This window comes from Lissotriton helveticus, chromosome 2_1, assembly GCF_964261635.1.
Source record: "Lissotriton helveticus chromosome 2_1, aLisHel1.1, whole genome shotgun sequence".
Taxonomy (NCBI): domain Eukaryota; kingdom Metazoa; phylum Chordata; class Amphibia; order Caudata; family Salamandridae; genus Lissotriton; species Lissotriton helveticus.
Genome location: NC_136059.1, coordinates 21,294,431 through 21,306,837, shown reverse-complemented (window position 1 = coordinate 21,306,837; position 12,407 = coordinate 21,294,431).

Here is a 12,407-nt window from a genome sequence, read left to right as displayed (position 1 = left end):
GATGTTAAAAAGGGTCGGGCTTAACGCCGACCCTTGAGGGACCCCACATTGCACAGACAGGGATGGAGATAGAAATTTACCCAGCTTCACTCTTTGCTCTCGTTGATCGAGGAAAGAGGTAAGTAGAGCTAGTGCCTCCCCCTGAACCCCAATCTCCCTCAGGCGAGATGTTAAGACTGAGGGAGAAAGGGTATCGAAGGCTGCTGTAAGGTCTAAAAGGATCCGGAGGGAGGTCTGTCCCCCATCCACACACATACGGATATTATCCAGTACTATGGTGAGGGCAGACTCGGTGCTATGTTCCCTCCTGAATCCATGCTGGGAGGGATCTAAACAGCCAGAATTTTCTACGAAGGCAGCAAGATGTTTATTCAGATGGATTTCTAACATCTTCGCAGGAGCTGGGAGCAGTGATATGGGACGGAAATTCTTTAGTACCCCAGGGTCGAGAGAGGGTTTCTTGAGTAAAGGTCTTACTACTGCATTCTTCCACTGCTGAGGAAAAATACCCTCCCTCATGGCCCTGTTCATGATGTCTACAAGGGGGGGTAAAAGAGAGTTTATACACTGCTTTAAGATCTTAAGCGGGCAGAGATCTAGAGGAGAGCCAGATTTAATTTTATTAAGAAGTGTCTCTGCATCCTGTAGGGAGAGAGAAGGGAAGGATTCCAGGCAGCATGCCTGAGATTTCTCCGAAAGGGCAGGGTCCAGGGCAGTGGGGACTACGGGCTTGGTGGTAACAGGTCTCAGTAACTCTAAAGCGGTATAAATGTCCAGGATCTTAGTCTCGAAGAAAAACACTATGTTGTTACAGAGCTCCTGGGACACAATCACTGGATCGGGGGTCTGAAGGGTAATAAGGGAATCCGCTATCCTAAAGAGCTCTTTAGGAGAGGAAAGTAAGGAAGTTAGGGCAGTGAAGTATTCTTGTTTTACCCTGATAACTTCCAATTTATACTTTCTTATCAAGATCTTATGGGTTTCCTTATCCCTTAGATCCCAGCTGGTATGCCATAAACGCTCCTGTCTCCTAGCTTCTTGTCGGAGTAGTCTTAAATGCTCCATAAACCACGGGGTTGAAGGTCTTTTCCTAGCAGAATAGCATGGCCGTGTTGGGGCTAACACAATATACTGCAGCCATTCCACCCGCTGATACTCTTTGTTGACTTCGGAAGAGTAAAGGATTGAGTTGGCCCTGCAGTTGCACCTGTGCAACACGGCTGGGCTCTGCTGTGGAAGATGGTGTTTGCTTTTATGTGTACATATTTCACCCACACCATAGAAGTGCAAATGCACGGCTGCCAGTGTAAACGCACAATTGACGTGTTTCTGAGTCCCGGGCCGCTCTTCGTGCTCTATGGCCTCAGGCGTGCTAGAGTCATGCAGCGCTTCACAAGCCGAGCCGTAGTGAACTCACCCGAGTTAGGAATGCGCTGCTCGTGGCTTACGTAAGGGCGGTGTCTGGCAGAGTGTAGCGCCTCAGGTTACAACTCTTGGCCTCCCTCATACTGTTAGTTTCTTGATAAACCTCCTCGCGCATCAGCGGGTGTTCACTGCTGTCCCTTCCCAATCTGTGGTGTCTCATGGCAGTGAACGAGCTGCGTGGAACACCTGTAGTGTCTTTCTCAATAGTGTCTGGAAGACAGCCCTCCTTCCAGAGTTCAAGGTGCTAAGCTGATGATTACTGTTTACTAGTGCTTAGAAACGCCCAATCATATCCAACACATCTTGGCTCATTTCATATCGACTTTAAATAAAAAGTGTATGCTTATTCGAAAATGTTGAGTGTGTGGGCATGCTAATAGTGGATAATCTGCTGCACGGCTAAATGTATAAGGTCGCAAAGGTGAGACCTATTGGCTATGCCAATGCTTGTTACTTTCCCCCCCACCTTCTTTGCCCCTTTGGATATTTTGTCTCTGTACGCCATGCTCTAATAATTTCATACTACTGTGTAACGTTGCTTCATTGTGTACCTTTATTTGCTATTCTCTAGTAACTCGTGTTTTACTGCGTAACAAATGCTTAATTTTTTGTAACTTGCAACTCGCTGTTCCTCATGTAAAGCGCTCTGATGCCTCCGGGTCTAGCCAGCGCTATTTTAAACTCTTCAAATAATATTCTGAAAGCTTTCGAGGGTGCTGCAGGTTCCATGGCTCGTCACTGCTATTGCACATTATGCCTGTCTTTCCTGTACGTGGTGACAATCTTTTGTGCACCTTGACGTGGCGCTGTGCTCAACATCCACTCTAGCATTCTTTACTTCACACAGCCAAGGCAAGCATCACTGGCATCGCCGGAAGGGGAAATCCATCATTTAATTTCATAATATGGATGTTATTTTGAACGCCATTTTACACTGTGCTTCAAGTTGACGGTCTGGCACTCATTGGCTCAGCCAAACAAATTCTTTTTTTTTTTTTAAACTAGATAACTAAATCCCAGCAATGTGTTGGAAAACGTCGGTTGCGCTGTGCTTATGACGGAGCGGTTCCGTCACGGCCCCGCTCTCTCAATAGGAAGCTCAGCGCAGGCGCAGAATCCGCGCCACGCAGGCGTGCCGAGCGTGCCGTGACGGAACCGCTCCGTCATCAGCACAGCGCGACCGCGGCTGATGACGGAGCGGTTCCGTCATCAGCAGGGGAGGGGTTAAAGAACAAACACTGCTCAGTGCAGGGACATATTCTACAGCTGCAACTGGAGGAGAAGTAAGTGGCCCACACAGGAACTAATAAAATGGCAAGAAAGCGATGGGGTAGGATGTAAACCCTTTGCAGGTGATATCTAAAAAACAAGCCCAATCCCCCATAAAAGGAAGCCCAAACCAATCGATTATCCTACTAGAAAAAGCCCAACTGATTGGGGCGATTGAAAAGTAAAAAAAAAAAATACAAGTAATGGAGCAAGATCTACAGCGGGGGAAGCAAAAGTAAAACAAAAGCAGCAGTAACACAACCGTGGAATTAGGAGGAGGTGCGAGAAAGAATGCTTTCCTTGAATGTAAGCAGCTAGCGCACTGAAGCTAAACACAGACAAACAGTAACAGAGCAGGAAACTAAGGAAAACATAGTCCCACAAAGAACAGATAAAGAACCATAGCGGAATGAGACCGTACTAAGTCCCTGCTCTGTGGGAGGAACAGAAGAGAGACAAGAGGGACAAAGAGGCAGGACTGACCACTAGCAGGTAAAGATTTTTAAGGACACTGACATAGACAAATTAAAAGCAATGTCAAGAAAGGGGATGGACTTCAAGCCCACAGACAGATTACAGCAGGTCTCGAAGAGAAAGCGCATGCACTGTCTAGCTCAACCTAAAAACAAATATATATATATATACATATAGGCTAGCAAGTTAAATTGGTTGAGTGCAGTGAGTCACACAGAGAGATAAAAAAAGGTTAAATCTTTCAAATGTTTGTAGCAGAACACACTACCTAAATGTGAAAAACCTAGCCACAAAGCAGGCACCCTTGCATCGTTGTGTCACAGTGTTTGTGTTATGGGTCTGGACTGCTGTAGTGCATGACGATCTACCCTCATGCACAAAATCTAAGTTTACATTCATGTTCCACTTTCCTGTACATAAACAATCTTCCCCTGCACCATGGTGCAAGGGTGCCTGCGTTGGCGCTACACTGCTAAATGTAGCGCCAGCACAGGGGGAAACACAGGGCTTGTAAATATGGTGCAGCCCTGCGTTTATGAAGTGGTGGAGCATGTCATTAAGCCGAGGGGGCCAACGACACGCTCCACCACCCCTGTTGTAAATATCCCCAGAGTGTGTACTGCCTCTATAAATCTTGCCCTGTTCATATGTCAAGGAACACACAAGGTAGTTGGATATAACACTTAGAAAATTGACAGGATTGTGGTGCTTGCATCCGTGCAGTATGTATAATGGGACACATACACCTGTGCTACTCTACATAGGGAGATATTATCCTTCAGATTGTTCCTTATACCGGCTCCTGTCATTCATTCATTTTGTGGTTGTCGGACGTTTAGATTCACATTACCACTCACTGGTGCACAACCAGTGAAAATAAAAAAATTTAATATATATAAGTTGCAACATGGTCCTTTGCACAGGCTAAGGTAGTATTGTCTATTCTTCGCAGTTGAGTGCCTTTGTAAATCAATGCAGGCCAATAATCATCCTTTTGTGGTAAATGTATAAGCTCATAAAAGCTATTTCAAATTAAACTATTACATGTTCTACATTAGTGTGAGAAGTTGCCCTGGTATGTGCTGCCCACTAATTAAAGTGGGCACCTTGCACCAGTCCAGACAACTTTAATTGATGGTATGTTAAAGACTACCTTTATTGAAAGCAATCCTAGTGGTAGCTGTGGAGAGCAGCCTTCAAGCTAAGTCTTAGAGGCAAGAAAAGCAGCTTCTTTTACCAGTCCGTAATCTCTGGAATAACCAAATGAAATGAGAACCACACCAGGTATATATACATATAAAATATATGTGTTTATTTCTAAAACTCTCACTAATAACCCCTTTATGAGATTAGAGGTCAAAGCACACAATTTACAATCAAGATTCAACAACAGAACTTTAGTGAGTAGCACAATATACACTGGGCCCCAAACAATCGCCGTTAGTTTCAATGGGGAAAGTCGCAGTTAGGTTTTTAAAGAAAAAGGACAGTTAGGAGCGAACTTTGAGTAAACCCCTTTAGACTTAAGGGGTTCTAGGGCCAACACCCCCGGGAGCGCAAGAGTACTCGAGTTACCTCACGCAGGGAAGCCGGGTGAATAAGTGTCTATTGGTGTCGGGAATCATCGTCGTTTCCAATGGCGATCTGCTTCAAAGTGCTGCTGGCGGAAAGAAGAAAAGTGTCAGAGGAGGTCCAAGCTTGGATCGAGGATGAGAAGAACCTGAAAGCAGAGGGGACAGAGTCTGGGTCACTAGCCAGTGACCAGGGGCTCGAAAGACGAATGCCCATCGATTTTGGGTGCTTCAGGTGCGAAGAGGTGAAGCTTGACACTGCAGCCACGAGGACAAGGATGCGTCGATGACAACCAGGAGCTGGATTCGAGCTGTCCCACAAAGGATGTCGAGTGCTGCAGTGTCAGTGACCAGATTGAACCCAACCAGCCTTGGCAACAGCAACCCACGCAGGAAGAGAAAAGATGCTTCAGTGTGGACCAGCAAGGTCCAGGAGACTCACCAAGTGGTGGAGAGTCAGGGCACATCTGGAGCAACCAGGGAAGCCCAAAGAAAGTTAAAAGTACCCTCTCAGGGACCCACAGGCCAACCGGACCAGGGATCGTGAAGTTACCTCAAGAGAAATCACAAGAAGTTGGCTATCGGAACACTCATGGAGTCGATCTTCGGTGGAAATGCTGCTCGGGGTGTGGGCTACAAGGAACCCAAAGCACAGCCTCAGGAATCAACGAGAAGCTTATGCACTTGCAAATGTGCACGGTGTCCAGGAGTTCCTGGTTCCACAGTCCACACGAGGGCTGCAGGTCTCAGCTTTGCTGGGAGCTCTGGTTAGCCTCTGGGAAGTCTGGAAACCCACCGCTGGTGTTGCAGATTCTTTGGAGTCCGGCGGGAGCTTCAGAGATGCACACCGGTCAGATGCGTCATTGGTGCCTGCCAAGCAGGGGAGTAACTCCTTTACTCCAAGGGAGATTCCTCAGTCCTCTGGCGTTGAACATATTTCGCACCAGCGCCGGGGCTGGTAGCCCTTGCAACCGGTTTGAACTGGCATATGCAGAGGGACATCAAATGTGCCCCCAGTGCAGATTTCAAAGCACTCTTGGAGTGCTCCCACCCAGCCCCAATATACTAAAGCCTGTTTGGGAGGTGGTTACACCTCCCTGTGACAGGAAATCTATTGTCCAGGCCTCCCCTGCTGGAGTGTCGGTCAGCAGCAGGAGTCCAGACTTGTGTCTGAGGCGGCGGCATCCATTTTGTGATGCCAGGGCTCTTTAAAAGTGTAACCGGGTATACTGGTTTGTACATGTCTTCTCCCTCTAGAAGGCTGGGATCATACCCCCACTGCTAGGACTGGCGGGGGGGTATGATTCCAAAGTGCTTGACACCAAACACAACATGTTTCCGTGCAGCCATTAAAAAGTTAGCATTAACCGTTAAGATATAATGCACTTAAGAGTATGTGACCTGGCTGCATCACAGAACAGCCCAAGAGAATAGGTTCCGAAGGCTGCAGAGGGGCCCTGCTCATGCATGGGCACCCTCTCAGAAAATACCAAGCACCCTGCCTTCAGGATTGATAAAGCCTGCCATAGGGGGGACTGATAGGTTTCTATGTGCAGTGATTTAAGGTAGATATAGGTAACCTACATCTTATTAAGGGGTGCATGCACCACCTTACCCAGGCTGCAGTAGCAGAGCTGTGGTGTCATTTTGGAAGGCTTCCCAGGGTTGGCACAATACATGCTGCTGCCCCTGGTAGGCCTCTGGGGTACCTATGCCCTTGGTACCTAAGGTACCCTATACTGGGGACTCATAAGGGTGACCCAGTAACCAAACTGGAGTGTACCTAAAGTACATGGAATCATTTTAGAGAGGAAGCAGATAGGCTGGGAACCTGGATAGCAGGTTCCCAACCAAACTAAGTCAAACACCATCAAAACACCAGGAAAAAAGTGGGGGCCACCATGTAGTTAGATTCCATCTTCCTACATAAACCCCCACCCTCAAACAAGAGGAGATAAGGCTAACCTTGTCCAGTTGAACCTTTATTGACTAAGTGGCCATATAAGGAAGATCCTGCACTAGCATGGTTACCCCCTGTCTTACGGTCCACTAAGCAATCCCTTACCCTAAGGGTATGAGAGGGTCTCCACCATGGGGTATCACTACCTGTGGGGTCTTTTAGTAAAGTAAAAGGCTAGTGCGGTGTCTGAGTGGGAAAGTGAGGCCTTAATAAGGTTGGTCTCAGCTACCTCATGAACACTCACTCAACTCCCAAGTACACGTTATGTTTATGAAAAGGTTTCCCCGTAAGTACAATGACACAATAATTATAATACAGGACATAGAAAGTTTCTTTTGATCCTTCCTTTTTCAGGCTTTTTATTCTTTGATTTCAGCCACTGCCAACACGTGTTTCGTCGCAATTGGGGTGTTATCCCGTGACTTCATCAAGGCTAAATCCTTCAAAGTGTAGAGATTATAAATGTGGTGATAATTCCAACCCACATTGGGGTTCCAAGTAATTTGCGTGTTCCCAGTTACCACTCCAATATTCAAATATTCTTTGCCATTGACGTTGTTCTCTATGAGTTATTTAATACGGCAACACATGTAGCGTCCGGGCGACCACCGAGTACGATAGAAGAGAATTACTTGGAACCCTAATGTGGGTTGGAATTATCACCACATTTATAATCTCTACACTTGTTGGCAGTGGCTGAAATCAAAGAATACATAGCCTGAAAAAGGAAGGATCAAAAGAAACTTTCTATGTCCGGTATTATAATTATTGTGTCATTGTACTTACGGGGAAACCTTTTCATAAACATAACGTGTGCTTGGGAGTTGAGTGGTTGTGTATAAAGCTTTATCTTGTGGAGTTTGGTGGTTCTCCACACCTTTGAGCACAGTTGACATAAATCTTCCATAAAGTTCTAGTTTGTGTAAATCTACCTAGTGGTGCCAAAATCCCTATACTTAATACCACGCATCTAAGGACTTCCTCATGTGGCTCACTGGTTAGAGCGGCAGACTCTGATGCAGAGGTCTGGCCCGGGACCAGGGTTCAATTCCTGCCTCGGCAGGGTCTTGGGCTCAATGTCCTCGGACCCGATAATTCTCTCACCTCGGTGCCTATTCTAATCATGGGTCCCACTCTGCAACTCTGGGCAATAGCTTGCTTAATCTCCACACCGGCCCTAACGCTAGGATGCCTGGCTTCACCTTGGGGTGCCCAGGAGTGGGCACCTCACAGGAACAGGCGAGGACGGGTTCCTCAGCGGGGACACACTGGCTAAGTGTAACCAGGCGCTTTATAAGCTCAGGATTAATTATGAACACTGTTCACCATGTGTGCCTTTCTTTCCATGACTGAGTTGGACTGTGCTCTAAGAGTCAACCTTTGGCTGCCTACAGCTGGGGGTAGGGTCCCTTTGGGTGGAACACTCGAGGGACATGGTAGATTTGGAAGCACTGGGTTCCAGGTTTTCCTTTGCCCATCAGAGTCCATCTGGGGGAGGTCCTACTCAAGGTAAGGGGGGTCGCTCTGTGTGTTGAGGATTTTTCATGTGGCTAGGGCCACTAGACTGGGTGCCCCTAATCTGCTGATGGGGGGGTTCCTCTGGAGAGTGGGCCCTGTGGGGTCTACTGACCTCCCTGACCTCTGTAGCCCTGGACTGACTGAGGGAGGATAGAGAGGGGGAGGTTACCTGCTCCAAACTGGGTACCACCTTGGTAGGGTCCCCTGCCATCTGAGGGGTTGGTAGGCCAGGCCTGACTACCTCTGGGGCAGTTCCTTCACAAGGGGTAGGATCAGCTCCCTGAGGAGGCTGACCCTTACCTCTAGTCTGGGGGGAAGAAGATTTTTCTTCAACCCTTATGCTCTCTTGTGGAGGAGAGTGGCGCAATTCTTTCAGGCTCCATCACTCCAAAATTTCCCTTGGGTGGGGCTGAGGCCCGCACAGCCCCACTAACTCTCTCAGGGACGCCCAGCATTCTCAGATGGGCTTGGTGTTCAACTTCAGCACTGGCTGAAATTTCCAGATTGTTTCCCAGTAGGCAATCTTCAGGCAAGTTAGGGGACACTGCTACTCTTTTTGGGCCTGTGACCCGTCCACAGCTGAGATTGACTATGGCCATGGGGTGATCTGTTCTGACACAATCAATGTTGGTCACCTGGTACTTAAACCCAGGTAAAAACTGTTGAGGGGGTATTAGTTTGCCTGTCACCATGGTGACACTAGCCCCTGTGTTCCCGAAGTCCACAGCTTTCTGACCATTGATTAAGGGTTCGTGTCTGTATTTGCCCAAAGCATTGGGACTCATGGCAAAAGTGGCAAATCCCATGCCACCATCACAGACTAAGGAGGCCAGTGAGGGGGACCTGTCTAAACTAGGGCCCACCTCTGTTCCCCATGAGAATGCACCTCACTTTTTGGGTACAACATCACCGCCTGGGGGATTACTAATAGTAGTACCAGGAGGAGTGTTAGTGTTAGTTGGAGGAACATTTTCTTTATTGCCAATCCTGGGGCAACTGGGATCAGTTTTCCAGTGGCCAGGCTTTTCACAAACATGGCAATATGGTTTCTTTTCAGGAGTTTGGGACTTACCCCCAGAAGGGGAATTTTGGAGCCCTGTATGGGGACTTGTCTTTAGATTTATCCCCACTTTTCTCTTGGGACTTGGTAGAATCTTTCTTCTGGTCACCACCTTGATTCTTAGGCCTTACTCTGGTTCTGACCCATGTGTCCGCCTTCTTTCCCAATTCTTGAGGAGAGGTCAGATCAGAGTCCACCAGGTGCTGGTGTAAAAGCTGTTTTTGACAATTATTAAGGATCTACTCCCTCATAATCAAATTGTACAATCCTGAAAAGTCATGCCCCTTGCTGCCATGTATCCAACCTTCCAGAGCCTTAGTAGCACAATCTATAAAGTCAACCCAGTCTTCAGTCTAAGTCTTTTGGGTGTCTCTGAAATTCAACCTGTACTGTTCAGTGGTTATGCCAACCCCATCAATGAGAGCACTCTTCAGGACTTTGTAATCGTCAGCATCCTCTTCTCTTATAGTGAGGAGCTTGTCTCTACCTTTGCCTGCAAAGTAGAGCAACAAGATTGCTGCCCACTGCTCCTGAGGGACCCTCTGTACTTTACAGGCCCTCTCTAGTCCAGTTATCCATTTGTGGATGTCATCCCCACTCTGGTAGGGAGGGACAATCTTGTTCAGGTTCCTATGGTCATGAGTATGTTCTCTACCTCTAGGGACACTGTAGCTGCCATCATGGGGCTCTAGCCCCCCTTTTCTTGACCCCCTAAGGAGTTGGAGGGCTTCCCCATCTAAAGCCAGCTGCTGTCTCTTGAGGTGAAGCCTAGCTTCTTCAAACTTTAGCATTCTGTTCTTTTTTTTCATAGGAGGATTCCCTTCTGGAAGAAGCGGAGGTCATATGAGAAATAGAGGTCCCTACAGATACACCAGAATGATTAGACTCCTGGGAAGGAGACCTATACCTTCTAGGCATACAGTGAACTCTCCCTGGAGGATCGAACAGAGGACCCATTGGGTTCTCTTCTTCATCCACATGGAGAGTTTGATTTTCCAGGTTGGAATCATCTTGATCCTCCTGGCCAGCCTCAGTTTCAGAGTCATAGTCTTGTCTTCTGCTGCTGCACCACCCATCCTGCCTGTCTCATCAGGCCCTGGGGTCTTTCTGGGGTCATCTGCAAGCAACCGCTCTATGAGGCGTTGCGAGGTTGGGCTTTTCCCTGTCTTCACTTTCCTTGAGGCACACATGGTCCTCAATTCTTGGAAAGTCATATGCTCATACTTAGCTGGGAGGGACCCACTGGTTCCTTCCTTTAAAGACATGGCTAGTGTGGTGTGGTGTATGCACCTACCTACACTAGTGAGGCCTACTAAACTCTCTTGAGTTGTAGAAAGTGCGTGCTAAGCTCTTAACACACAACTCTAAGTTCAGTAGAACTTACTTTATTCTAATCTTGATTTATATATACCTTAGAGTACCTGTAGTGGTTTTCAGTTAGTCACTCAATTGAGATTACCTGATAAAACAATAGCAAGCTTGAATCCCACACACTGCACACCAATGTGAGATGTTGGCCTTGGTATATGCTGTCCACTAATTAATGTGGGCACTGTTAGATTTGGGGTCTCTAGTTGGCACAGGTAGGTACCTGTGACAAAGAGGAACCCTTACCTCTAGTCAGGGTAAGGGGGTACACTCTTAAAATAACCTCTGCTCACCCCCTTGGTAGCTTGGCACGAGCAGACAGGCTTATCTCAGAGGCAGTGTGTAAAGCATTTGTGACCACATACAGTAACCCAGTGAAAAAACTACAGCTGACACCACACAAGGTTTATATAAAAAATAAGTATTCTTTATATAGACTTAACACAAGACCATTAACGACAAAAATCCACAACACTATACTTAAAAATGATAGTTTTAGCTTAGTTCAGTTCAGTTCTTAAGATACAACACTTTGCGTCATTGTACCTTACGATGCACTGCGCTTCCACAACAAGCAATGTTGCAGCGATGAAAATGCGGCAAAGTTCCGGTGCAAAGAAATAAAGACGTCAAGATCTTTCAGATGTGGCACGCTTCTCTGATGATGTAAAAAGTCTCGATTCGATGGGTCAGCTGCAGCGGTGACACCCTTGTTCAGCGATGCGACGGCAACAGCTTCAGCTTCGACACTCTTTTCCGATGTTTGCGAGAAGCTTCCACATGATTCGACAACTACAGCAGCGACATCCTTGTTCAAAAATGCGACGGCAGCAGCTCCGACGGCGGCGCGCTTCCCTGGGGATGCGAGGTGCTTTTCTCGATGCGATGCAATACGACAGCTACAGCACCGACTTTCAAGATGCGACAGCAGCAGCAGCGATGGCGACACGCTTCTTCCTCGTTGCGAGACACTTCTCCCAATGCGGTGCAATACGACAGTTACAGCGCAGACATTCATGATGCCACGGTAGCAGCAGCGACATGCTTCCCCTCCGTTACGAGACGCTTCTCTCGATGCAGTGCAATATGACAGCTACAGCGCCGACATTCAAGATGCGACGGCAGCAGCAGCGACGGCGACACGCTTCTTCCTCGTTGAGTCGCGTTTCGAGCTCCTTGCGACACACAGTCCCTCAGGAGGCCCCAAAACAGCAGCAGGCACTTCCATCAGAACTATAGGGAGCTGGGGGTTGAAGTCTGTTGTCCCTGAGACTTCAGAAGGAGGCAAGCTCTGTTCCAAGCCCTTGGAGATCCTTCACAAGTTGAACATAAAGCACACAAAGTTCTTTCTCCTTTCTTTGGCAGTCAGGCAACCACTGCAGGCCAATCCCCCAAGCAGCACTTCAGCTTGGGAATAGTCTCTCCTCAGTTTCTTCATGTTCCTCTCCTCAGCAAAGGTTTCTTCTTGTAGTCCAAAAGTGATCTAATTTATACCCCAAAATCCATTGTCCTCTGCGGGCAGAGGGGCCTTTGCCCAGTCCAAACCAGTTCTGGAGCACTCTGTTTACATGACCTCTTCTTTCCTTTCACAGTGCAGAGCAGAAACATCTGACGCCCCACAGGAGGTGGCACCAGCATTGTGGAGGAAAAGCCTAGCCCTGAAGCACTCTGTTGACATGATTCCTTCTTTCCTTTCACAGTGCATTGAAGAGACATCAGACGCACCACAGGGGGTGGAGCCAGCACTGTGGGGGGCTTGCAC